The 25,259-nt window shown below is 42.3% G+C and overlaps 1 protein-coding gene across 1 annotated transcript in view; it reads left to right on the top strand.

Annotated features, from left to right (window-relative positions):
• Positions 1-8,650: 8,650 nt before the first annotated feature.
• Positions 8,651-25,259, top strand: part of shank3a (SH3 and multiple ankyrin repeat domains 3a) — a 175,741-nt gene continuing 159,132 nt past the window's right edge. The window contains exon 1 of the mRNA XM_056416032.1: positions 8,651-8,844. The gene's annotated coding sequence lies outside the window, so the exon portion shown is untranslated. The remainder of the gene's footprint in view (positions 8,845-25,259) is intronic.

The following is a 25,259-nucleotide window of genomic DNA, read 5'->3' as shown; positions in this document are numbered from 1 at the left end:
TCCAGAGATACAGTAGAGAGATGGGGGCAAGTTCCACTCAGTCAACTATCACTGCAGGCCTCCACCAGTCTGGGCTTTATTGCAGAGTGGCCCGACAGAAGTCTCTCCTCAATACAAGACTTATGAAAGACCGTATAGAGTTTGCCAAAAAACACACGAAGGACTACCAGACTATGAGAAATAAGATTCTCTGGTCTGATGAGACCAAGATTGAACTTTTTGCCTTTAATTCTAAGCTGTATGTGTGGAGAAAACCAGGCACTGCTCATCACCTGCCCAATACAATCCCAACAGTAAAACATGGTGGTGGCAGCATCATGCTATGGGGGTGTTTTTCAGCTGCAGGGACAGGACGACTGGTTGCAATTAAAGGAAAGATGAATGCGGCCAAGTACAGAGATATCCTGGAAGAAAAGCTCTTCCAGAGTGCTCTGGACCTCAGACTGGGCCGAAGGTTTACCTTCCAACAAGACAATGACCCTAAGCACACAACTAAAATAAGAAAGGAGTGGCTTTGGAACAACTCTGTGACCATTCTTGACTGGCCCAGCCAGAGCCCTGACCTAAACCTAATTGAGCATCTCTGGAGAGACCTGCACATGGCCTATCCACCAATGTTCACCATCCAACCTGATGGAACTGGAGAGGATCTGCAAGGGAGAATGGCAGAAGATCCCCAAATCCAGGTGTGAAAAAATTGTTGCATCATTCCCAAGAAGACTCATGGCTGTACAAGCTCAAAAGGCTTCTTCTCAATACTGAGCAAAGGGTTGGAATACTTATGACCATGTGATATTTCAGTTTTTCTTTTTTAATAAATTTGCAAACATTTCTACATTTCTGTTTTTTTCTGTCAAGATAGGGTGCTGAGTGTACATTAAAGAGAAATAAAATGAACTTTTTGGATTTTAGAAAATGGCTGAATACTTTCCGTACCCACTGTATATATATATATATATATGTAGATAATAGATAGAGTGCAAGTCAGAGAAACAAAGGGTGAGGGGATAAATCAGTGAATAATTCAGAACCATGGACACCTCTTCTTACTTTGATTGAACTCTGCACGGACAGCAGAATATTTCTAAATGAGCATGCCTGCTAATATCTTGTTCTCATGCAAATGCATTATTTGCCACAACAACTTTGAAATTGCTCCTGAGAGAAAATATTGTGATGAATAAGGGCACATTGTAAAAATATTTAATATCCTGCAGTTTTCATTCTTGACTTCACAGATAAACTGCACTTTAGCGCGAAAAATAAGTTATTGCACATTGTTAGTATAATATAAAAAAAATACTAACACAGTTTCACTTAGTTTAAAATAGCAAGATAACATCCAAGATACGTCGACGGCCTGAGGTTTACGCTTCAGGTAATTGTGTGAGCAGCACATTTTGCAACAATCTGCTGTATGAGCAGAGATCAACCAGTCCTTTCAATGATGAAAAGTCACTGTTATTCTGGCTTGTGCACTGAGGGAGCAGTGATGGAAAACATCCGAGCAAACAAACAGAGGTTCATTGGCACAATATAGGCTGGAACAGAGCACAGAATTATGCAATGAAATCTAACAGGCCTCTGTAGAGCAACAGGAGCCGAAGAACTCATAAATGTTTGAGGACCTGCTGAGGTAATGGGTACTTTTGTCGATGTTCTCGGCTCATACACCGAAGCTCTCATTGTACTAAACTTAGAGCAAATGTTCTCTTCAACTGCACTTCACCTGTTAGAAAATACTGAAGAGACATTACAGTCAAAATGAGTGTTGCTGTCGTTTTGTCTTCACTGCACCATCATGCACATATTGACAGGAAGAAACAGCATCATGAACGCCTCGTGTTATCCCCTTGATGTGTCCCCGTGTGGTCCCTGCTTTCTTATGGTGGACAACTGGTGGTAAGAACAACCTGCCCTTGCAAGCATTTTTTTCACAACTGTCTGGTGCCATTATAAACAAAGGCAGTCTGAGTGGCCCTCGTGTCCACTCCTCCAACTACCCTCCAGCTGTCATCTGCTGCCACGTCCTGCATCACCCCAGCTCTCATCATGCAGACGACGGTCCTGATACACAGAGTGGACTCGAGGGGAACGGGCCTGCACAAGTAAGATGACATATTCTCAAAATTGGCTTTCTGCGCCACTTGTTGGGCTATGAGATAACTGATGTGTGCTCAGAGCTAAGATGAACATATTGAGATGAGTGTTACATGAGATAAATGCCAAAAATGTGTATGAATATTGAGATTTATCAACCCAGAACCTCCATCTACTGCTCAGCTCAGCTTGAGATATGCTTTGGCTCAGCTTGTCCTCAGGGACCAAGGAATACCGTCTTTGATTGTAAACAACTCTCTGTCTGAATTTATTATCATCTGCCACAAGTGTATAATCAAAAAGACCAATTCCTCATGCCTACATTTACATATTCATGCAAAAGCTGTTGTTGCAGGTAAATGGTAATGTCTTTCATTTTCCAATTTTTATTTAGCATTGTCATCATTTGGAATCGGAACAGACATAGCCAACGCACTGAGCTGCACCGCACTCTTCCCCGAGCTCCTTGTGATTGATTACAAGGAGTAACACAGAGAACTAGTGCATGTAACAAAGTCTGACATACTCAGGTGACTTCCTGTAGTTGTCGTGCTCCAGAAATTGGCAACAGAGACACCAGTACACATACATATCACATTGAAAACCATATTAATATATTTTCACTCACTATTCATCATTCATCACATAGGACCAACTGATTTCAAACATTTGCCAAATGCAAACATAATATATTACACAGGACAAGATGTAAACAAGATTTGTAGGCCCTTAATTAGCAGCTTCAGTGCTTTGCTCAGTTACTGCATGTGATCAGATCACTCCTAATGACGTTGGAGCCATAAACCGTATGAATGAATGCAAAGCACACACGCTGATGTAATGATTATCCTCCCATTTGAGAGTTTATCTTGATTAGCTGTTGGTTGACGTTTGTAGATCTCTGTGTATATTTGAAGATCTCCTTTTAAACTAACAACAACAATAATTCTTACTTTTGGGTGATACAACTGTATTGAAAACATAGCTCTGAATTTTATATTCAATTCCCTTTTTTATAGCAGAAAATAAATATAATCACGTTTTAAAATAGTTTCAACACACAATCTTGTATTTGTAAGAGGAGATAATGACACATGTCTCTGCTTTTTATGTATCTACCTATGGAGCATCCATAACTGGTGTATGAACTATTATTAATGATTTACAACACAGTGCAACATCACTGTCATCATATTTAATAATACTCAATATATGCTCTGACACTTTTAAATATCTATTTATGCACATGTATATATAAGTCCCAAGCTTGTTGATCACTTTTAAGGTTGTCATGAAGGCATGTTAAGTTTGAAGGACCATTGCTGACCTTGGAAATAGTATTATGATGTATTTTCTTCTTTTTTCAGGATCTACTTACTAGATTTCACCAATCATTCATTATCTCCTTATATGCCAGCGCTTTTCAGTTATAGCAGTTAACAAATGCACACATACAAATGTCCTCAGCTCGACTGCATTTTTACATTTTATAAGCCAATAATTATCAGGGGGTATAAAGTGGAACCATGTTGTATTAATATTTCTCAACTTGATAATGAGGCTCAGTGTGTCTGACTTCAGTGGAGTACTGTAATGCTCATCATCCTTATTACTGTTTCTAGTGCCAGATTGTTTTACTCACATAATATTCATATGGGGGGCTGTAAATGAATTAACAAGTGTATTAATACAAAGTTTCTAATTACAGTTTTGACTAAATTAGCATGGCAAGCTATTAGCCACATCATGTTGATGAGAGGATATTCGTCGCTGATCCTAACTCGCCATCAAATAGGTATTTGAGCTACTTGTCAGGTCCTATATTACAACGTTCCTGGGGTTTCCCTCTGAGAAGATCTAGATCAATGAATCAATTACCACTCCAATGCCCACAAACCCAGATCCTGTTTCTTTGTGTTACACTCGATAAAATCTATTCAATGTCGTTCTACGCTGGCTGTCTCTCAGTGCTGGAGCTGTTTCTTATTCGTCTCATCTGATTTTTAAAGTGCTGGCTATTTCGCTTTTTGAAAAGTGACTCAGAGCTCCGAACTGAGTGAGACAACTCCCAATTGTCACAGAATAAGCTCTGGCTTCACCTGCCATCACATTCTCAATACAAACTAATCCATTTCCTTTTTGAACAGCTGATGAATACAAGGAATTATCATGGCAGTGGCACCAAGTCTTCTCCTGGTTACATTACTTACTGTAAACTTGAAATTGAATTTATTGAAATTCAGCAGACTCATATCTATTCACCACTAAACCCCTATAAGCAGCTGAGAGCAGTTGGGGTGAGAGGGCTTTTATTTATGTACAAGAACCCTGTCTGTTTAAATGTGCTGATTTCCAACAAGAATGATCAATAACTGTCACCGCCAGACACTTGTCTGACACACACAAACACGGAAACACACACACACACACTTATTCCTTTGTGTTGGGCACAAAGGCTAGAGCCATGTTTTCCTAGATGAAAGTGTAACATCTACTTTGCTGACAACAATGTCTTAAATGGTCTGTTGTGGCAGGCTGACTCAAACTTCCCTCTCACCCGCAACATTTTCCAGATCATTCTGGGGGTTCCCAAGGCATTCCCAGGCCTGCTTGGAGGTACAATCTCTCCAGCGTGTCCTGGGTCTTCCCCAGGGTCTCCTCCCAGTTGTACGTGCCTGGAAAACCTCTAAAGGGAGGTGTCCGGGAGGCATCCAAATTAGATGCCCGAACTAGAGGGGACAGGACATGTTGGCCGGATTTAGGAGTTCCTCAAAGTGCTCTGTTTACTGTCCGGCGATGTCCCCTGTCCGGGTCAGCAGTCTGGCCTGTCGATACCTGTCAGCTGCTTCAGGAGGCCCCTGGGCCAACCAGGCATGGAAGGCCTCCTTCTTCAGCTTGACGGCTTCCCTAACCCCCGGTGTCCACCACCGGGTTCTCGGGTTCCCGCCATGAAGGGCACCGATGACCTTCCGACCATAGCTCCTATCGGCCGCTTACAAAATAGAGGCTTTGAACATGGTCAACTCAGACTCCATGTCCCCAACCTCCGTCGGGATGTGTGAGAAGTTCATCCGGAGGTGGGAGTTGAAGACCTCCCGGACAGGGTGCTCCACCAAACGTTCCCATTTCATGACCTGGCAAGTTTGGGCTTGCCAGGTATTTCTAGCCGATTCCCCCGCCATTTTATCCAACTCACCACCAGGTGGTGATCAGTTGACAGCTCTATTACTCTCTTCACCCGAGTCTCCAAGACATACGACCGCAGATCAGATGATACGATTACAAAGTCGATCATTGATCTTCGGCTTAATGTGTTCTGGTACCAGGTACACTTATGAGCCACCTTATGTTCGAACATGGTGTTCGTTATGGACAAACCGTGGCTAGCACAGAAGTCCAATATCAGAACGTCACTCGGTTTCAGATCGGGCAAGCCACCCCTCCCAATCTCCCCCCCCCCCCAGGTTTCTCTGTCATTGCCCACGTGAGCGTTGAAGTCTCCCAGGAGAACTATGGAGTTGGCAGGCGGTGCCCTTTCCAGGACCCCTCCTACCCACTCCAAGAAGGCTGTATATTCTGAACTGCAGTTTGGTGCATAAGCACAGTCAGTCAGAGCCTTACTCCTTGCAACCCGTAGGCGCAGGGAGGTGACCCTCTCGTTCTCCGGGGAAAAAGTCCAATGCAGCAGTGCTCAGCCAGGGGCTTGTGAGTATCCCCACTCCCGCCCGGCGCCTCTCACCCTGGGCAACTCCAGAAAAGAACAGAGTCCAAGCCCTGTCCAGCAGCTTGGTTCCAGAGCCAGTGTTGTGCGTGGAGGTGAGCCCAACTATATCTAGCTAGTACTGCTACACCTCCCGCACCAGCTCTGACTCCTTCCTTGCTAGGAAGGTCCCACGTCCCTAAAGCTAGTCTATGCTGCCCGCAATTGCCCCCCCCAGGCCCCCTGCCCGGCCTGCCGCCTGGTCTATATACCACCTGACCCCGATGCGTGTCCCTGCGGGTGATGGGTCCACAGGGTAGCTGCTGCATGTTATTTCGTCGGGCTGAGCCCGACCGGGCACCGTAGGCGAAGGCCCGGCCACCAGACGCTAGCCGGCAAGCTCCCCTCCTGGGTCTGGCTCTGGGAGGGTGCCCCGGTTTCCCTTGTCCGGCCGACGCAGCTAAAGGCCATGGGCTGTGTGGCAGCTGTCCCCAATCTGGCCTCGGCTGCTGGCTGGTTGACAATCAGTCAGCTGCTCTGACTGACAATCAGTCAGCAGCCGATGCTGCTTGTATAAAAGGGCAGCAGAGCTGGAGGGAGGGGAGAAGTGAGCAGAGGCACAGTGTTGCGGTCTGCTCGGTGTTGTGTGTGTTGCCGAAATAAAACGTCATTGAGCGAAACCTCTTGGTGCCTGGCTGATCCTTGGTGCTGGTGGGGGAAACCCACGGGTAGCGGCGTGAGACCTGCTACAGGCTGCTATACATCGGGTTTTTTGAGGGCGTCTCGGAACTAATAATATTTCAATTAATACCACACTTTCCTGAATACAGCCCGGGTGAGCAGGGCTGAGTGAAAATTCAATATGATGATTTATCATCTGTCAATGGAATCATATCAGGATGAAATCCTATTAAAATATGACTTACATTGTCTAAATTGATAATAAGAAGCACATCAATTCCCAGAAAATCTGCTTACCATGTGGTTATTTAATGCAGATTTATTATCAGAAAGCATGCTATCTCGTGATAGATATCAATGTTGAGATATGAAATGACAGATATCGAAAAAGAAGATGTTAGACATAACGCCCGGCCCAATTGCTGAGTGAGCAAATAATACAGCTCCAAGAATGTTAAAATGTTCATTTTGTATTCTGGCTTTGTACTGACATTTGTCATCACATTAACTGCTGTGCCTTACTCTGTCGATATGGACATTCTTGACAATCAGTGCGGTTACATGCAATCGAATTATTGGCTTAGTCTTTCATGTAAACAAATTAGTCGGACTATGTGCGGTCCGACTTCGGTCCGATTAACACCCCTGGATAGCTCGGTCCGATCCAGTTGATAATTCGACTCTCGCGGCATGTAACTCTGAATTCGATTCGGAACTGGACTTTGCGTCTTTGCGCATGCTCGAGATCCCGCCGGCCTCCTCCCTCCTCAGCCTCCCATGTCGTGACCCGGAAGTCGAAAGAGACGATAAATTAAATTCTCCGTGTACCTTCGGCGACGGCGTCTTCTCTCCGTTATCAACTCAGCCAATAGCGCCATTTGCATTCGCTGTACTCCTATTAACACCATGGAAGAATAGTAGAGGGATGTAGCTTCGCCTTGCTCTCTGTTCGCCATCTTTCTCGAAATGTTGTTGTTGTTGGTTGTTGTTGGTGGTGGTGAAGAGGTCAAGCGGAAATGGCTGCATCACCACGAGTTGTAATGAAAACAGCGCCACCTATCGTATCGGATATGACATGCTTTCGGCCAATGATTCGAATTACTCACTGCCATGTATATTGGGATAACAGCAGATCCCCCAAAAGATAGCATAGTCCGACTAAAGCAAGATTCGAATTATACCATCATGTAAACGCACTGAGTGATCAGTTGAAACCAGCTCCGACTTTCCTTGAAGGTGACCCTCATCAGATTTAGTCAGCATTGTTTCGTTTCACCATGAATATGTAAATTGTTTCTTTTGGCTCCATTTGAGATGAGATCAATTTCATGCTGACGGGGATTGACTGTTAAATACCCAGAAATGTCATTGACATGAGTGACAGGCTCTGCCTTTCTCTCTCTCTCTCTAGAGAGCGAGAGACTGTATGATAAAGTTGACACAGCTTGAGAGTGCTAATTAGAAGAAGGAAATCCTTATCCCTCTAATTCTGGTAATTTGCCAACCAGAGAAACATTTGCTGACTTTCAATGCGGAAAAAAATACAGGGTCCAGATATTTACTGCAAACTACAGATAAACAAAGGCTGAGTTTCCTCTCAGGCACACACACAGACACACCAAGCAATCCTCAATTATTTATACAGGCGTGGATTACCTCTGCAGACAGAGAGAGTTTACTCATAGGTAAAGAGTGATCTGTTCTACTCCATCTGCCCCACTTCCATGTCCGTCAGACCCCCTCAGCCATATCATCCCCTTTAACTCCCCAAGAGAACCTTTGAACCTGACTCATGATGAAACATGTGCACACAAACACACATTGAAACCTAATGACTGGCCAGTTGCTGAAAGGCTTGCCTCCTTCCTTCTCTCACAGAGGAGGTATTCAGTCCCCCCTGCCTCTGTCTGGTCTATCCTAGCGAAGATCGGCTCACTGTGACTCAGTTCAGTCTGTTCATCTCTGTTTGAATGGCCAGGTATTGTTTCACTAGCCAGGATCCTCTTACCATGGACAACAAAGAGAGACTGCTATACCCTCCCTACACCCACCCGCCCCCCCCTACACACACAAACACACACACACACACACACACACATTCACACACAGAGGAACAGGCAGGGTGGTTGGGTCGACAGCCCGAGAGCAGCAATCACATTTTCCTGGGCTTCTGCCTCAAAAGCTGCAAAGGACTCAAGTTCTTTACAGATTTTCAAAGGAGTAGTTACAGTGTCTTCCTTCATGGTGGCTGGAATTTCCTAATTTTTCATGACAGAATCATTCTTTACTTGTATACTTAGGGTCAACTTGCTTGTGAAACTCCGCAGTTGTCTCCTCCTGCTGTTTGAGGTCCATCTCTTCAGGTAGGACAGAGCAAAAGATGAGTGAATGAGTACTGACGTTGTTGAGTTATTGCTTTTTTTGTTTGTAAGTAATGCCCAATTTTCATACCTTCCTGTTTTTCAACAATATTCTTACATGAATTGCCTCACAGATACATTGCATTTACTGAGATGTATTCTCTTTGATTGTAAAATTATAACCATATTATTGGACCATATAATTTTACATTATAATTCATATTGTTTGGTTAATACCCCAAAGTTGTTTTGTGTTTCCACACAATGTTAAATAAACAGTTTGGTTCAGCTCCTATTGCATACCAAGGTATGTTTACCGAGGTGACTTTACCCTCACAATATTTATTCCATGTTTTCCATGTGTGCATATCTTCTCTTGAAATCAGTCAAAGTCTGCTGCTGTTATAGGCCTGAAAGCCCAATGTGACATCATATCAAACCTACCATGACATTTAAATTTAATTTGCAAGACAAAATTTAAAATAATAAGCTTAGATTCCTGAAGCATAACTAAGACCTGCACATATATCAACTGGAAGAGCTATTACAACAATGTCAAGAGAGCTGCATACGTGTATATTTTCCCACAAGTCTTTGAGTATTTAAGTAATTTCCAAAAAAGAAGCAACAGGATCAAAACATATTAAAAGGTAAATAATACAAGATGAAAATATCTTGGGTAATATCCAAGAGTCACTATTAAATCAAGGACATGAATACAAACAGTGCCAGGAACCTAATGAGAACAGAGGGATGTATTGGTCATCAGAAGCAGAGGGAAGTACAATAGATAGGATCGCTATAAGAGAGGGAAATGTGTTTCTCCATGACTTACCCTCATAAAGTCGTACTGAGAACTTGAACTGGGAGCTTCTTGACCCATAAGGACCCACGGTGAGACCGGTGGTGTCATACCTCCTTTAAATATTCTGGAAAGTTCCTAAAATAGCTTTATCCTTGATTTTAACTCACAAAGTCCCTAGGTGACACCTACTGAACATATTGTTGACATGTGACCGGTCATGTGATTGTGTGTTCCCATAACAATATTTCCAAGATGTCTGCTCCCGGTTATGACACAGGTAGCTACAGTTAAAAAACTTGTTTTTCATTGCTAAAGGTAAGATTCACACATTTAAGAATTATAATGCTTACATAAAAGGTCCTTTATTACATTGAACCTGCTGTGAACACTGTGAACAAACCAAATCAGATAAATATCGGTGACAGATACGTCACATCGGGACTTTAACCTGAGAAGTACACGAAAAACCTCATGTGACATATATGCACAGTAACAAATCTAATTATCATGTGCTCCGTTCATTTGGCTGATTCAATGATATTTAGCTAATATATTTCATATTGTTCAATTTTAAGTATATTTAAAAAGTGTAAACTAAAAAATCATGTAATATTAAATAAATTATTAATCCAACATGTTTTCCATTAAAGCCCAATGTGACATATATGTAACATTTCTGATATTTGATACAATTTTGAAATGTCAGAAATGTGCACTCAAAGAAATGACTCATTGGATGAACTCAATTAAATTGTTGGCAGGTTTTCCATCCAATAATTATATGCAACTCCAACTCAAATTTAGCACATCAGTGCAATAAAATGTAATTAAGTTAGTCCAACTCATTTGTATCAAATACATCTAAAATTAAATAACGATATTCATTAAATTAAATTAATTTGTGTTTGTCCAACTCAAAATATAAACTAACTAACTAACAAAATATGCAAACTCCACAAAGAAGGAACGCCCCGACTGGGAATTGAACCCACAGCCCTCTGGCTTTGAGGCGACAGTGCTAGCCACTGCACCACCATACAGCCCTGAAAGTATCTTCACCTGGTAAACAACTGATTTTCAGCTGCCGCATGCGCAAAGGGTAGTCCTCAATGAAACACATTTATTTTGAGTTGATATGCACACCATCTAACCTAAATAAATCTAATAAATGAAAGAATTCATACATTTTGTGTTCCACCCATTAAATATAAATATCTATTTTTGTAATTGATTTATTTAAATGTATCAAACAATATTTAAATGTGTCACCTCGAAGAAGGCCTTGAATCGTTTTTGTGAGTGTAACCTAAATAAATCTAATAAATGAAAGTATTCCTACATTTTGTGTTACACCCATTCAATATAAATATCTTCGTTTTGTAATTGATTTATTTAAATGTATCAAACAATATTTAAATGTGTCACCTCTAAGAAGGGCTTGAATCGTTTTTTTGAGTGTGTTATGTGGTCTAATTGGTCTGTCTTATGTCCCCAATAATTTTCCTTGAAGGAGAAATTGGTCCGGGTTCCTATGGGTTAACACAAGCTTAAGTGTATTGGATAAGGCCTGCTCATCCTCGTCTGCTGCTAACCTCCCGTGCTCTATTTGATTTAACCTTCAATTACTTTTGGACATATTGAAACAATTTATATTAAAACAACACAGCTTGGCTCAGTAGATGTGGTGATACAATTCAATGAACTTTCATTTCTTAAAAAGATGTTGCTTTGGGTTACAAGTGTTCTGACTTCAGGATTGTGCTTGAGGAGCCGCAGTTGTTAAATACTGTTTGTTTATATGCAGTGGAAAAGGTAGTCATTGGGTTCTCTGCTCGTCCTCTCCTGATAGTCTCGATGTGCTCTGTGTCTCTTTTCTCCTTTCATCACCACTGCCCTCGTGGCTCCTCCTCAGCCTCCTCAACTCTTCCATCCGTTTCAATTAGCGGGAGTGCATGGTGGAGCACTGAGGTCTATCACACAAGCACGGAGCTGTACGCAGCTGACGAACAAGAGTCACTCTGTACCTGATGGGGGTTATGTTGTCTCAGGTGAGACTACGAGGCTATCTTTGCTATAGTAGGGAGCTGCATCAGTGACCATCAAAGCCGAGTCACAAGCATTATCCACCCACCCTCCTACTTATCTCTTCCAACCCTCACCTTACTCACTCGCACACAGATTGGACTTCCTTCCTGCATCAGTGTGTCTGCTATGCATGTGTGAGTGTGTGAGTGCTCCTATTCACCTTGGATGAGTAGTGAATGTGCCTCTCTTGAGTTTTATTCTGATGTTCCAGGTAAAAGCTCCTGGGGAAATGTATTCAAACTTTACAAACTATGTTACTGGTGAGTGTGACAACCTTGTCTTGCTTTACAGCATGTGGGTCTGCTTGTGCCTTGTACTGTATATTGTGTCAACACACAGGTGTAATTCATCCATAAAAAACACATTTAATTGGGTAAGTTTGAATCTAGTGGAGTAGTGAGGTCGTCTGGTATGCCTTTTTCTGTCATACTTTGTACAAATTAAGTGCTTTGTTTATAAGAAGGGAGGGTGCTGTGGGATATGCTAAACCCCAGCATTGTGAATCCTTGGCTGGTGTATTTGAATAGCTGAATTCTGGGTGGATGTGTAGCATCTGTTACTGTCAGAAGTGTAACGCTCAGAGTTAGGAAGACTTGAACATTTCTCAACAAAGAGTAGTTAAGATGTCTGGATATAATGCTCACATTTACTCTGACCATTTTTTTCAGTGAAGAACAACTATGATAAGGGAAATCATACAACAAAGGTATATCACAGTGTAATTGATGGACTACTGTGATATTTTATTGATGAGACCATATTTGTTGGCAATTTGACAACAATACAATATTTCATCCCTGTTGCCCCAACAACTGCAATGAATGATCACCTTATTTTGCAACAGCTGGCTGTGCCTACAACTAAAATGTATCATTTTATTTGCTTGAAAATGGGGGTGGCTAAACTTAGAGTGACTGTGATAGAGCAGGATCGTCCTATAATCAGAAGATCGGCGGTTCGATTCCCGGCTATGCTAGTCTATGTGTCCTAAGGAAAGACTCTTTAGCCCTAATGGCTCCTAATGTCTGTTAGTTGCTCCTGTCACCAGCGTGTGAATGATGACATGAAGTGTTAAAGCGCTGCAGTCCATTTGAAAACAACATCCGTCGGACTGTTTGGCTGAATAGTGTCTTTTGTTGTTGTTGTGATGTACTTGAGGAGCCATTGGCTTAATGGGTTTTTAATATCACTTTCCGGAAGAATGTTTGCTTCTATTAAACCTCAGAACTTGCTTTTCCATTTTTACATAATTACTCTGAAATACATCTCTGTCTGGTCAGATTGTATCCTGCTGTTTAAATAAATTACCAATCATGCCAAATGCATCATATCCGTTATCCTTTAAACTATCTTCACTCTGGTTCAATCAAATTCACATCTTTGGATTAAAATAGTTTATATATTCATATAATATAATTTATATTATAATAATATATAACTATATAATTATAGATACAGTACAAGTCCAGATGTCTCCCAATTCTTCGAGTCATTTTAACACTTAATCATCTTTCTCTTTCACCGGTGGCTGGTGATGTAGTTATGAAGGTGATCAAAAGCCTTTAGATCTGTACATCTCTGGGACCTGCAAATATTGAGAGTGTGACAGCCTTCTAGAAAGGGCTCTTTTTGAGCCACATCTTCCACCACTGAAATGAAATAGGGGACCTCTACGTTTGTGATTGGCCTTATCAGGTCAACCAATAGCACAACGGCCGCCAGGGATGAGTGATGTGATGCCAGCAGAACAGAGGCAGATCCTCTTTTGACTCCCTGTCAGACAGGGAGAGGTGCTAATGACATTCTCCCTCAAGCACTGAGGAGATATAGAGAGAGAAACACTCATGACTCTATCTCTCGAGTCACTAGCAGGTCTGCAGACAGCTTGTTTAATCTCACAGCAGACCAACAAGCTGTTATTCAGAAAGTTACACATCAAATGTCTGGCATTTACATTTACAGTACTCATTCCTGCATTGCCTCTATTGGTTGGATTGGTTAGGTTCTGGCATGTGGAGTGAGGTTATGGTTAAAGTGAGAATGTCCGGGTAAAGCAATCAGATGCAGGTCATGCCCTCGCCAAATAGAAATATAAAACATTGGCTGTAAGTTCATCTCTAGCATACAGCCACAACATATTCTCATATAACTCTTGGCAAGAAATAATTTTAAAAATCACATTGACCTCCTTTAAAGAGAAATAAATGAAGGGCAAACCACAGCGTGTTCTATTTCATCCTTCCTGACCGCCAGAGGCGGTGCTTAGCACTGGATATCTTCCGTCTTGCGCATAGCAGGTCGAGTATTAATAACAACAAAGTCACCCGTGACCTCGGATGACCCGCCCACCGGGTATAAGTTCCGGTGTCATCCCGAGATCAGTTCTTTTTCATCTTCTCGCAAGCAGGCATCAGCTAAGGCTGAAGTTTAACTGCAGCTCGTCGCGGGGAGCCTTGTGACCAAATGGTCGGAGTTGCGATCCGTCGCCCTCCAGAGGCTGCGACGAGCTCTCCTCCTCGGAGGAGGACGTTGCGTTTCTCTACGGCGGTCCGTCGAGGCGGACCGGAGAACGCACGAGTCTTTTTCGGTCTTCACCAGAGCGCCTTCACCGCGAAGCTTCAATCGGGTGAGATCGAATACAATTGTTGCCTATGACGGCATATCCCACAGGAGCAGAGCTCTCGTTCCTGCTAACTGTGTGCTAACGGGAGCACGTCCGCTCGGTGCTGCTACACCGGCGCGACCGGCTCTCTGTAGCGATTAGGATAGCGTGTGTGTTGACTTTGGTAGCATTGCCGCCGTGCATAGCTAGCAGAGTGTGTCCACTCAGGCTAACGGAGCCTACGCTAAATCCGACAGCTACCTCCTGTTCCACAGGACCTCGGCCCAAGTAGTGGAGCGCTCTCGCTCAGGCTACTGGTCGCCTCAACCACGGGTTGGCTTAAACCTCCAGGGGCCCCTAGGGCGGCAGAGCTGCTACGAAGCTCCCGTGCCCTTCTGATTTTTCTTACTCCGGTAACCCTTCACCTGACCAATTGTCGGGCGAGGTAGCGACCAGGAGAACGGAACCAGGGCGTTCCCCACATTTCCGCTGATCTTGCCAACTACTCGGGGTTTTGAACAGGGCCACCGAATTTTGCTGGTGGCCCCCTTGCGTCCAGCCAGCACTTGGTTCCCCTGGCTGCACAGACTTCGCTGTGAGACGCCACGGTGCCTCGCTGACATGCGGGACCCCTAGCACAGCTAGATGGTGGGACCTGCCATCCCGATCCCGGCCGTGCCCAACAAAGGGCTTGGCCGCAGGACAGCAGAAGCAGCTGAACAGAATCAGTCCAGAGGACTATTCTAAATGCCGGAGTGCCATCCGTCTACGAGACGTGCAGACCAAGCCGCTTCCCGACCAGCGGACGGAGGGACCCAGTACGGTGCCTCGTGCCTCACGGTACTCACGCCTCCGTCATCCCTTCTAGTTAAGGGCATGTCTGCCTCTATCCTGAGGACTACATAGCTGCCATTTCAGGGCAGCATGCTAAAGCCGACAATGATGCGGAACAGCCACAAGCTGGTGTCCCTCTTCATAAGGAGGGCCTCAGTGACTATCCCTGAGCCCCGAGGGCTCCTCCAGGGACTTACCCGGGGTACTGGACACCCTATGCTCGCCTCCCTTGGCAGAGGCAGAGCTGTGGTTGCCGTCGGCAAAGACCTTTCATCCTTGCCATAACTGCGGCAGAGCAAGTAGGCAAGCTACACGCCCTGTCGGTCAATGAGCCTTGTCTGAGGGGAACTCAGAGGGCTCGGGTGTCACACTGCGGCCTAAAGCAGTGGCTTCCCCAAAGGTGCTGGCACGCTTGGGTCTCAACCAGCCTGTCCAGCCTGCACAGCTTGACCACCATAACTAGTCAGTTAGGGTGGATCTAAGAAGGGCTATGCCACTGCAGAACAGTGCCTGTTCCACTAGATAGTGGAGGCCATTGCCTGGGCATAGGTGGTGAACGTCCGTGCTCTGCCATCCAGAGCAGGGTGTTGTTCTACCAACGGCGTTCCCACATCACGGGCGACCCTGAGGTATGCCCGTAGGGAATATAGGTGCATATGTATGCAACAGCCTCAGGGGCATCGTTGCGCACATTCACCAGAGACTACAGAGTGAACGGGAACACCCTCCATGCATTGCAGGTGGTCCAAATCCTCTGCTTGAGTCATATGAGGTAGTTTCCTTGGGATTCCTCGTGACTCTGTTGGTATAAGTCATCCAGTGCTAAGCACCGCCTCTGGCGGTCAGGAAGGATGAAATAGAACGCAAGTTACGTATGTAACTATGGTTCTATGAATCCTGGATGACCGCCAGAGTTCTTAGTCACTCGGAATCTCGTGAGTTCGCGAGAAGATTCCGTAGAACTGATCTCGGGATGACACCGGAACTTATACCCGGTGGGCGGGTCATCCGAGGTCACGGGTGACTTTGTTGTTATTAATACTCGACCTGCTATGCGCAAGACGGAAGATATCCAGTGCTAAGCACCGCCTCCGGCGGTCATCCAGGATTCATAGAACCATAGTTACATACGTAACTTGCGTTCTGTATCTTGCAGTTAAACCTGGGAGGATGTCTTTCCAACTTGCTAACTCCCAAACTAATATTGGTCATTGTTAATTGTGAAAGGCAGAACAATTGGCTATATTACAGTCTCTTCCTTTGAGAATATTTCCTTGATGAATGAAATTTTAAGACCCCAATGTGGGATAGAGATACACAATACTATTCCCAGTTGCAAAGCAGTTACCTATAAAACATGTTTGAAAAGAAAACGAACAACAACTAATGGATGGCTGAGAAATATAAAAAACCTCTTCATCTCTCGAGAAGATTTCAGCGCCATAACAATACAGGCTTTATCTAATATCTTCCCAGGTTTCACCATCTATTTGTTTGCGCTCGAAAATAAGCATTTAGACTTCACAAAGAAATATGTATCTCTCCATCTGATACGACGTTTCTGTTTCTGGACATGGAGCTTCAGGTGAATACTGTCAGAGATGCCTACGAGCGGAGCCACCACAAAGGATGATTGGCTGTTAGTCTCTCACCCCGATCAAGGATGAGACGAGCACTTTGGGGCGAGAGTCAGACTCCTCTGTCATACGCATCAATCCCTTCCCTGCTGTTACGGTTTAACAAATGTGTGATGGGGAACTGCAAAAACACCAAGACTGAAGTCATTGAACTTATCGGCACTCACTGTGGGAAGATAAAAACTGTCTGTGTGTTTGTGTGTATGTGTGTGTATGTGTGTGTTATTTTTTAGTTTACCTTTTGTTTTGAGAAGAAAATAGACACTGACACTGAATTTGTATCCAGCTGAATATTTCCACTGTAGCTGTAGAAAAATAACAATCACGTGATGTATTTGTAAAGACTTAATTGACATTTAGCCTCTTTTTTCAATAGATAGTATCTGAATAATTTTCCTCTCAACAGGCGGGATACGATCTTGTCTTTAATGTGACACCACACAGAAGCTCACAGGGTTTAGAGTTTAGGGCTTTTATTTAGTAATTTAAATAATTTATCATGGAGATTAAAGGGGGATTATAGAAACAGCAACTATGTCTGCTACAAAATGATGTTCCCATACACAACTAACCTGCACTCTCAATTAATTACGGTCGCAGTTTTAAATAATTTAAAACACATGGTTGATGCTGTCAAATTAGAAAAAAAGAGGCAAAACATTTTCAGTCAAAAAAGATGTATTGGCTTAAAATGACTACAAAATTGAAACTACTTGCTTATATTGAGACAACAAAAGTACACTGTTAACACAGGAAACAAACACACTTCCTCCTGGCTATAAGCCCTGTGTTTTTTGACCCATGCAACAATCCAACCTTTTCCCCACACGGCATTCCACTTTTGTGATATGTCAAAAGCAAACGCAAACCATACAGGAAACATAATTCAAAATGCATTTCTTGTTTCAATAAAAGTGCAGGATTTTGAAACATAAAATAAGCAGACTTAAAAGTATCACAAGTACTTACTATGCACAACACGTGTTCTGATAGTTGAAAGTAAATAGTTTAATCTCAGTTGTCAATCAAATTTACTCAAATTGAGAACAATTTATAATATAGTGAATAAATTGAGGTAAAACCAGAGGTAATTTATGTTTTCATCTTGCATTATATCACAATTTGCAGAATCACCAGTGTATGGATGCCACGGTTATCTATCAACCGTAGCATTATATAATGCATCATTATAAAATGGCATGGATGGCTACACACTTATTCCTCCCTGAAATATTCATCATGACATCATTGGTTCATGTGTTTGTTTTGCAGGTTCATGTGAGCAGAGTCCTGGCAGCACGAGTGGTTAATTGGTGAAGGTCATGTCAGAGCCTTTCAGCTGAGTTCTGAGGTGTTTAGTGTCTCTGCTCTCCGGTTCACCCTTGCTGCTGATCTAATCGTCACTGTAATGCAAGTGTTGACTTTGCCGCCGGCTTCACTGTCTCTCTCACTTTCACCGCCATTTTGTCTCGCTGTCTCTTTCTCTTACTTTATGTGTCTGATCTCTCTCCCTCCACCTACAAGGACTTATTCAACGTCTGTTTTCCTCACGTGTCTTTTCGCCTCATCTCTTTTTTTATGTTAAGGCAACTCTCTCTGGCCGCTATGGACAGTCTGTTTGTCAGTTGTAATTGTAGTGTTAACTTTGAATTTGCAGAGCCGCTCATTCAATATTTGATAGTAGATGTGAAGTTTCATAACATCTAATAATTGTGCAGGTAGGTCGATAAAACAGGAGATTTAATAAAGCCATTGATTAGTTTTTGTATGTAATTATATTGCAACCAACCTTGCAATACATTTCGCCCAGATCATCATAAAGCAATGTGCATTGAATACCTGTTATTGGGTAACTCAAGGCTGTTGTCATTGCAAACACTCAAACTGTAATTGAAAGCCATGTTCTCAATCAGAGCCTCCTTGCATGGATCATGTTGTTGTATGGTGGAGCAGATACATGTGCACAAGTGACATGAGTTGTAGTATAACATTAACATGTTACCCCCTTAAATAAAACAAGGGTTATGCCTTGAAACACATATTTCTAAAGGTTAAGCCTTCTGAGGCAAATCGTGATTTTGGGCTATAAATAAAAATGACTTTACTTGACTTTAGTCAGGCACTGGAGCCCTCTAAATGTCAGTAATTTCAAAGATCCCTCTGAGACCCATGGAGCTAATAAAGACAGGCCCACCAACCTCTTCTGGAAGGGAACAGGATTTAGGGTGCTCCCTCAAGCTAAAATGTCTTTGGCATTTATTGTATCTCTAATTGGCTCTTTGGGCTTAAGAGGGTGAAGTCAGATGCTTGCACTCCCGGCCGTGACACCAGTACAACAAGCAGTTGTACTTTGGGTAATGCAAATAGGCGGGCTTGTGCTCCGTTACTCCTCTGTAGTATGCCATGGTCTTTTACTCACCTCTGTTCCTCAGAATTGTGTTCCGTGGAATGTCTGTGCAGCAGATTTCCGTAGTTATATGTGACTCCTATTCTAGTCACATGTTTGCTTTATGTGTCTGAAACCCTCTTAAGGTCCATAGTTAGCACTGAGACAACTATGACATGCTGTGAGGTGTTGTTTGCCTGCTTTCCCCTCTTGTGCATAACAGAAGACCATGAGGACTAGCTGATTGTCCCTGACTGCTTTGTTAAATCCACATTAAACGATCCACTCAGTCAGGCTTCTTCAATTCAGAGGTAGAGAGGGTTGGATTAGTTTCAAGACATCTTCAACTCTGCAGCTCCAATTTAGTGGGTAATTAAATTAAATGATGTTGTACCATCTGGATGAATGAGATTAATACCTATGACCGGATTTGTTTTATTGGTTCATTATTATCACTTACAGACCTGTAAGTGGGAGAGATTCATGTGATTTCATATTACAGTAATGGTACTCTGCTGAAGCCACCAGTCTTGACTTACTGCTCTGTGGTCTACAGAGATGGAAAGACTGCTTATGCCACAGGGTTGAATTATAGGATTGAGCTTTACTATGGAGCTTTACACGAAGCACTTCACCTATGTCCAAATAACTAAACCTCTGGTTTTTAGATGGTTGACTTTTTCATCCATCCATTGCGCTCTTAATAGCAGCCCCCAGCACCCAACAGTGGTTAACTCAATTAAGTAGCTCCATTACAATCAGTGAGAGCTGGAATGGCAGCCTGAGCTATCAACAAGCTGATGGAGGACTCAGTTGCAGCTATAACCTGCTGTTTACATGCAAAAAGAACTGGCCTCTTTGGGATTGAGCTCCAAGGTGGAAAAAAACCACAGTTGGACATTGATTGAGGAGCTGCAATTTACATGCTGCAGAGATGTGGAACAAGGTCTCTCTGCATCTGCGCCTGAGGATGTTGCCCACAGACATAGGAGAGAGTGGTTTGTCTGCTAGCTCCAACATAGACATTAGTAAACAGGCAGAATCAGATCTGTTGGAGGGAGAGGATGTACATCCAGGTACCCATAGAAACAGACAGACAGGAGTCATTCACACATGTGCACATAACCCCACGTTGAGGGGAGTAAATACAATTACAGAAAACCACATATAAAACAATATGATTACTGAACATCAACACAAACAAATGGGGCAATATGACGATGCCAAGGGCAATTACATTACATTTCTGATTTAATTATTGCGTTTTGTTTTTATCTAAATTGCCCTAACCTAATTAACAGTGATGAAACTGAGTTCTGAGGGTTTGTCTTTGAAGTCGTGCCCTCTGCATACAGTGAGAAAAATGTGTCTCATGTGTGGAGCAGTTCCTTCTCTCCGCTCTGTGCCTTGGTAGCACACTCACTCTGATCACGATTCAGCTGTTGGACAAAAACAAGGAAAACAGAGAAATGCATTACTGCTCTTCTGGCCTTCCAGTTTTTTTTCTCCAAGGGTAAGTCTGCAGAACATTCCAGAATTAAATACCACCTGTGTGTGTGCCTGTGTGTATGTATGAATCAGTGATGTTTAGTGCTGACGCAGTTACAGGTCTTTGGCCGTACCCTAATATGGATTAGCCTTATTTTATTTATTTGTCTGTTTTATATCAATTCAATATTAACAAATATTCAACAAATATCAAGAGACTTACAAAATGCTTAGCTTTAGATACTGAAAGCCATATTTGAGCAAGTCTAGCACATCTCTTGGATGTATTTCTCTTTATCAGATCTGGGCCCAAGTTGTGCCCTCGTGGTCCGTTTCTGCTTTGCCAGAAGGGGCCAATGGACAGACAAAGAGGGCCAGACATTCCCTTTAGAGGCAGCAGATTTCTGCCTCCTCTTCTCCTAACTCACAGTGGCTCAACACCAACACACTTTGCCAATAGCTCTATGAGGCCAGAGTCAAAGCTGAGAGGAAGGCTGATACGAGGAGTAATTAGTGCTCGGCAACAGTTTGGTTGACTTATTTGTGTGTGTGTGTGTGTGTGTGTGTGTGTGTGTGTGTGTGTCTGTGTGTCTGTGTGTGTGAGAGAAAGGAAGATGAATTGAGAAAGAGAGAGAAAGGGCTCATCCTTGTGGAGTCATAGTACCCTCTCTACAATAGAAAAGGAAGAACAGGGATTGCATGTAAGGGTCGTTTTCCAGACCTCGTTAGCAGAATGGTTCCTAATGGGGATGAAGGTTACACATCCAAATTCAGGCCACAGTCTGTAAGGGTATGGCAACACAATCATGATGGCTGCTGTAAGGGTTCAGGCTTTGCAAGTGAATGATTATTAAAAGTAACCTCTTGTGTGCATGTATGAGTGTGTGCAATCAGGCTGTACATCTTCCTATTGACCTCAGGATGTAGTTTTCTTTTTAGAACAGATGCTCTGGGGAAACTTTTGCTGCGTGTCTAGGTCAGTGCTTGCCCTGTTTTTTTATTAAATGCGTCCTTCAGTCTGTTTCTGTCTTCTCAATGTCCTCTGCAGCATGTGTTGCTGAGTGACAGCTAAGGACAGTAAGGTCAGAGCAGAACCTCCACTGAAAACTTACTGCTGTTAAATAACTTTTACAAATTCTATTCTAGGATTTATTATACTTGGTAATGTGAGAGTTGCAGAGATCTTTGGTGGATCTAATCCCATGAAAATATGTAAATCTCTAAAATAAAAATTCCAACACAAATGACCAACCCCACAACTTCAGTCTGTTGTTAAATTGGTGTCTGTTCATTGTAGATTCATCTCTATTTAGTTTCTTTTATTTCTTTCACGTTTCAATTCTCTTCTGTTTACAGTCAAGAAAAATAGTAATCATAGTAGTTTTGAGCAAGGTTATGAATAAAATTCCTGAAGAAAAAAAAACAAGTTCTCCCTTGCTGAATCATAAAGGCTTTTCCCCCCTGTAAATGTTATTGTTATTTACAAATGTGTTTCTATAAAAAGCAGAGATTAGAGCCCTCATTTTCCCAATACAAATTAGAGAGTTTATCAGCCACAACACTGATAGACAATGGGAAGAAAAGACAGAGGCACAGTGGAAGAGAACCAAAAAGAGGACAATTTCAATGTCTTTGTGTTTGCTCTGCTAGATTTTGTAGCTCAATCTAGTCATGCTGAAACAATGTATCTGCATTCAGATTGCAGCAGCTGCAAAGATATACAATGCGTACCCATTACTGTTGAAGTCAAAATGACACAGCGATGCTCTAAAGAACCACACTAACTGTGCAGCCACACACCGGTTCCAATATTGAACTATTCAGTTCCAATAAACTGAATAGAGCATTAATAAGGTCGCTTGGTTTCAACGGAGGCTTTGGCACCAAGAGTTTGATTTCCCCATTGGAGATCTGCAAGAATCCTTCACCCTGAAAAACCAGTGAAGAGAAACACCTCACTAATGAAACTGTGACTGAAGCTCTAATCCCCAAACATCTGACACAATTACACCTATTAACACAGGTAATTACACCCTAAAAGCACACACACTCACTCAACAATACAAATGAGATGTGAGAAGGAAATGTTCGGGCATATTTGTTCATTCTGTATGTAAAATGCAGCTTTTCTCTGAATAAAGTTAGGTACCATTTATTTGTCATGAGTGGAGAGCTATATCTATTCTTTTTACTTTACAATGTGCACATGCAACATAAATTGCCCTCAGATTTGTTAATCCGTATTATGCTTGAAACCATTTTCCTTATTGAAAAAAAAGTATTAGTCTCACAACTAAGAGTCAACAAGCAAACAAACAGCCCATTGACTTTGAGAGATAGTAGGTGTAAGGTTGAGGGAGATGAGCAGTGAGAGCTGTCTGAGCTCTACTGATGTCAGCTGGAGTTTAAGATGAATTGCTGATCCACTTCTTGACAACCAGGCGAGTCACAGAGAGGTGAGAACCGGATTGCAAGACAGACTGATGGACAGAAGAAGGAGAGGAGGAAATGGAGATGGAAAAGATGGAATGTCAAATCTGGTGCATTGGAAGGGATTTTGGCAGGAAACCTAAGTTACCATAGCGACCTGGTGAAAGCTCTGCAGCAAATAAAAGGAGAGAGAGCAAGAGAGCAGACCTTGAGGTATTGTGTCTCTCACGGTCTTGGTCTTTCAGAGCAATGTTTTTTACATGGATAGTTAATTAATAAGCACAACCGAATCTATGAATGCTGAATACTTGTTATTGATATAATCCATGTATTTTACTTTGTTTATTTTTACTTGATCAAAGGAACGCAGGTTTCTGTGACTACTTTGTCTTAGTTTTTTATATTGAAGCCCAGTCAGGCTGACCATCCCTGGTTTTAAAGATATGAGGCAGAAGTACACATCCATTTACATGAGTACAGTTTTTGTAATGTAGATGGAACTTGTAGTCATTGATGCACTGGACTGTTGGGGCCGCTGACTTTAATACGATTATTCATGAGCATGACGTTTCCGATAGAGGTTCTATAGACAATCAACAGGATAAATGAATACACACAGGCAAACACCATTTTTTTTAAACAGCACCCGTGCATTAATGCAAATAAATGACAGCTATAAGAGCACGTAGCACTTTACAGCCAGGTCAGCCCAACAGCCCAGACACAGATGCACAGATGCACAGATGCACAGATGCACAGATACACAGATACACAGGGGAGGAGTCAGAGACATATCTGTCTATGTAACAGGACCTGCTGGGATTGTTCAGTGCTTGATATCCATCTCCCCAAAGATGCAACAAAAGATGGACACTTGGCAGAACAAGATTATCAAAGCTGCTACAGTCCTAATCCTTACATCGTTAAATCTTTCTCATACTATTCCTCTATCTCACTTCGTCTTTGTTTCTACTGCATATAAAGAATAAGGTGGCAGACTGCACAGTATGCTGCACCATACAAGTGCAACATGCAAGTAACACACACTATCATGATTATTATTTGTAATATTTGTTTCTGTTATCATTAGATTTTGGTCTATTAGCAAAGGTTCTAGTCCCATAATTCTCCACGATTGGAAGAAGTCATTGTTATTTTATGCAAATTAGCAATACCACAATTTAAAAATACTTAAGTGATAACAGCATAAACTGACTCACTACTCAATATGTCCTTAATATTCCTTTCGTAATCCAGTATCAATATATTATATTGCATTATTCCAAATTATATACAGTAATACTGGATTTGATTAAGGTGGAGCTATTTATAATCCTATTGGTTAGTTTAATATGTGCATTGTGTTGAATAAAATAATCCTAATGTATGTTTAGTATAACATATTGAATCTGAAAGATAACTAATAACTAGCGGTTAGTAAAGTACAAAGTAACATAATATGTAGAGAAGTTAAGAACATGCAACTCAATGCAGTTACAGAATTTAAACAAATGTACTTTATTACTTTCCACCAGAGCCAATTTCCTACAGTTCGACCTTCTTTTAGCGCCTCAATCAGATTTTAGTCAGATGAGCCTTTGAGAAGCCCGTTTGTCGACAGCGTGTTTGAGAGGCATTAATCCCTTCTCTTAATGCTGGTTATCCAAACTCATTCCTGGCCGATCTCTCTCTCTCTCTGTGAATCCTCTGCAAATATCAAACAAAGACATTCCTCGGCCAGTTATCACCCGGGATTTGGTGTATGTGTGTGTGTCTCTGTGTTTGCATATGTGTACTTGTCTGTGTATGTCTTCGTCGACATTGCTGAAGAGTTGCTTTGTTTGTATGTTTCTGAGGTGCGTAGAAAATGCCACTCAAACATAAGATAGTACAACGTGACTCGCTAAGTCACATTTTTCTGCATGAATACATAAAGTCACTTTTGTTACCCAAGCAAGGGTAGATGGTTAATAAATTCTTCTATGTTCAATCACTGAATGTTTTGTCCTATTCTGAGAGATTGCCCAATGTGTATATGTGTGTGTGTGATGTCAGAGTGTGTCTGTTTGTGTACTGTCATCTGGTGCCATGTGTGAAAGAGATTAAATATCTCCCACAAAAATCTAATTTTTTCCCACTACTCTTTTCCTG

Source organism: Pseudoliparis swirei, chromosome 6, assembly GCF_029220125.1.
Source record: "Pseudoliparis swirei isolate HS2019 ecotype Mariana Trench chromosome 6, NWPU_hadal_v1, whole genome shotgun sequence".
In the NCBI taxonomy this organism is placed as follows: Eukaryota; Metazoa; Chordata; class Actinopteri; order Perciformes; family Liparidae; genus Pseudoliparis; species Pseudoliparis swirei.
Note: the sequence above shows the minus strand (reverse complement) of the source record. Positions and strands in the feature narration are given on the sequence as shown.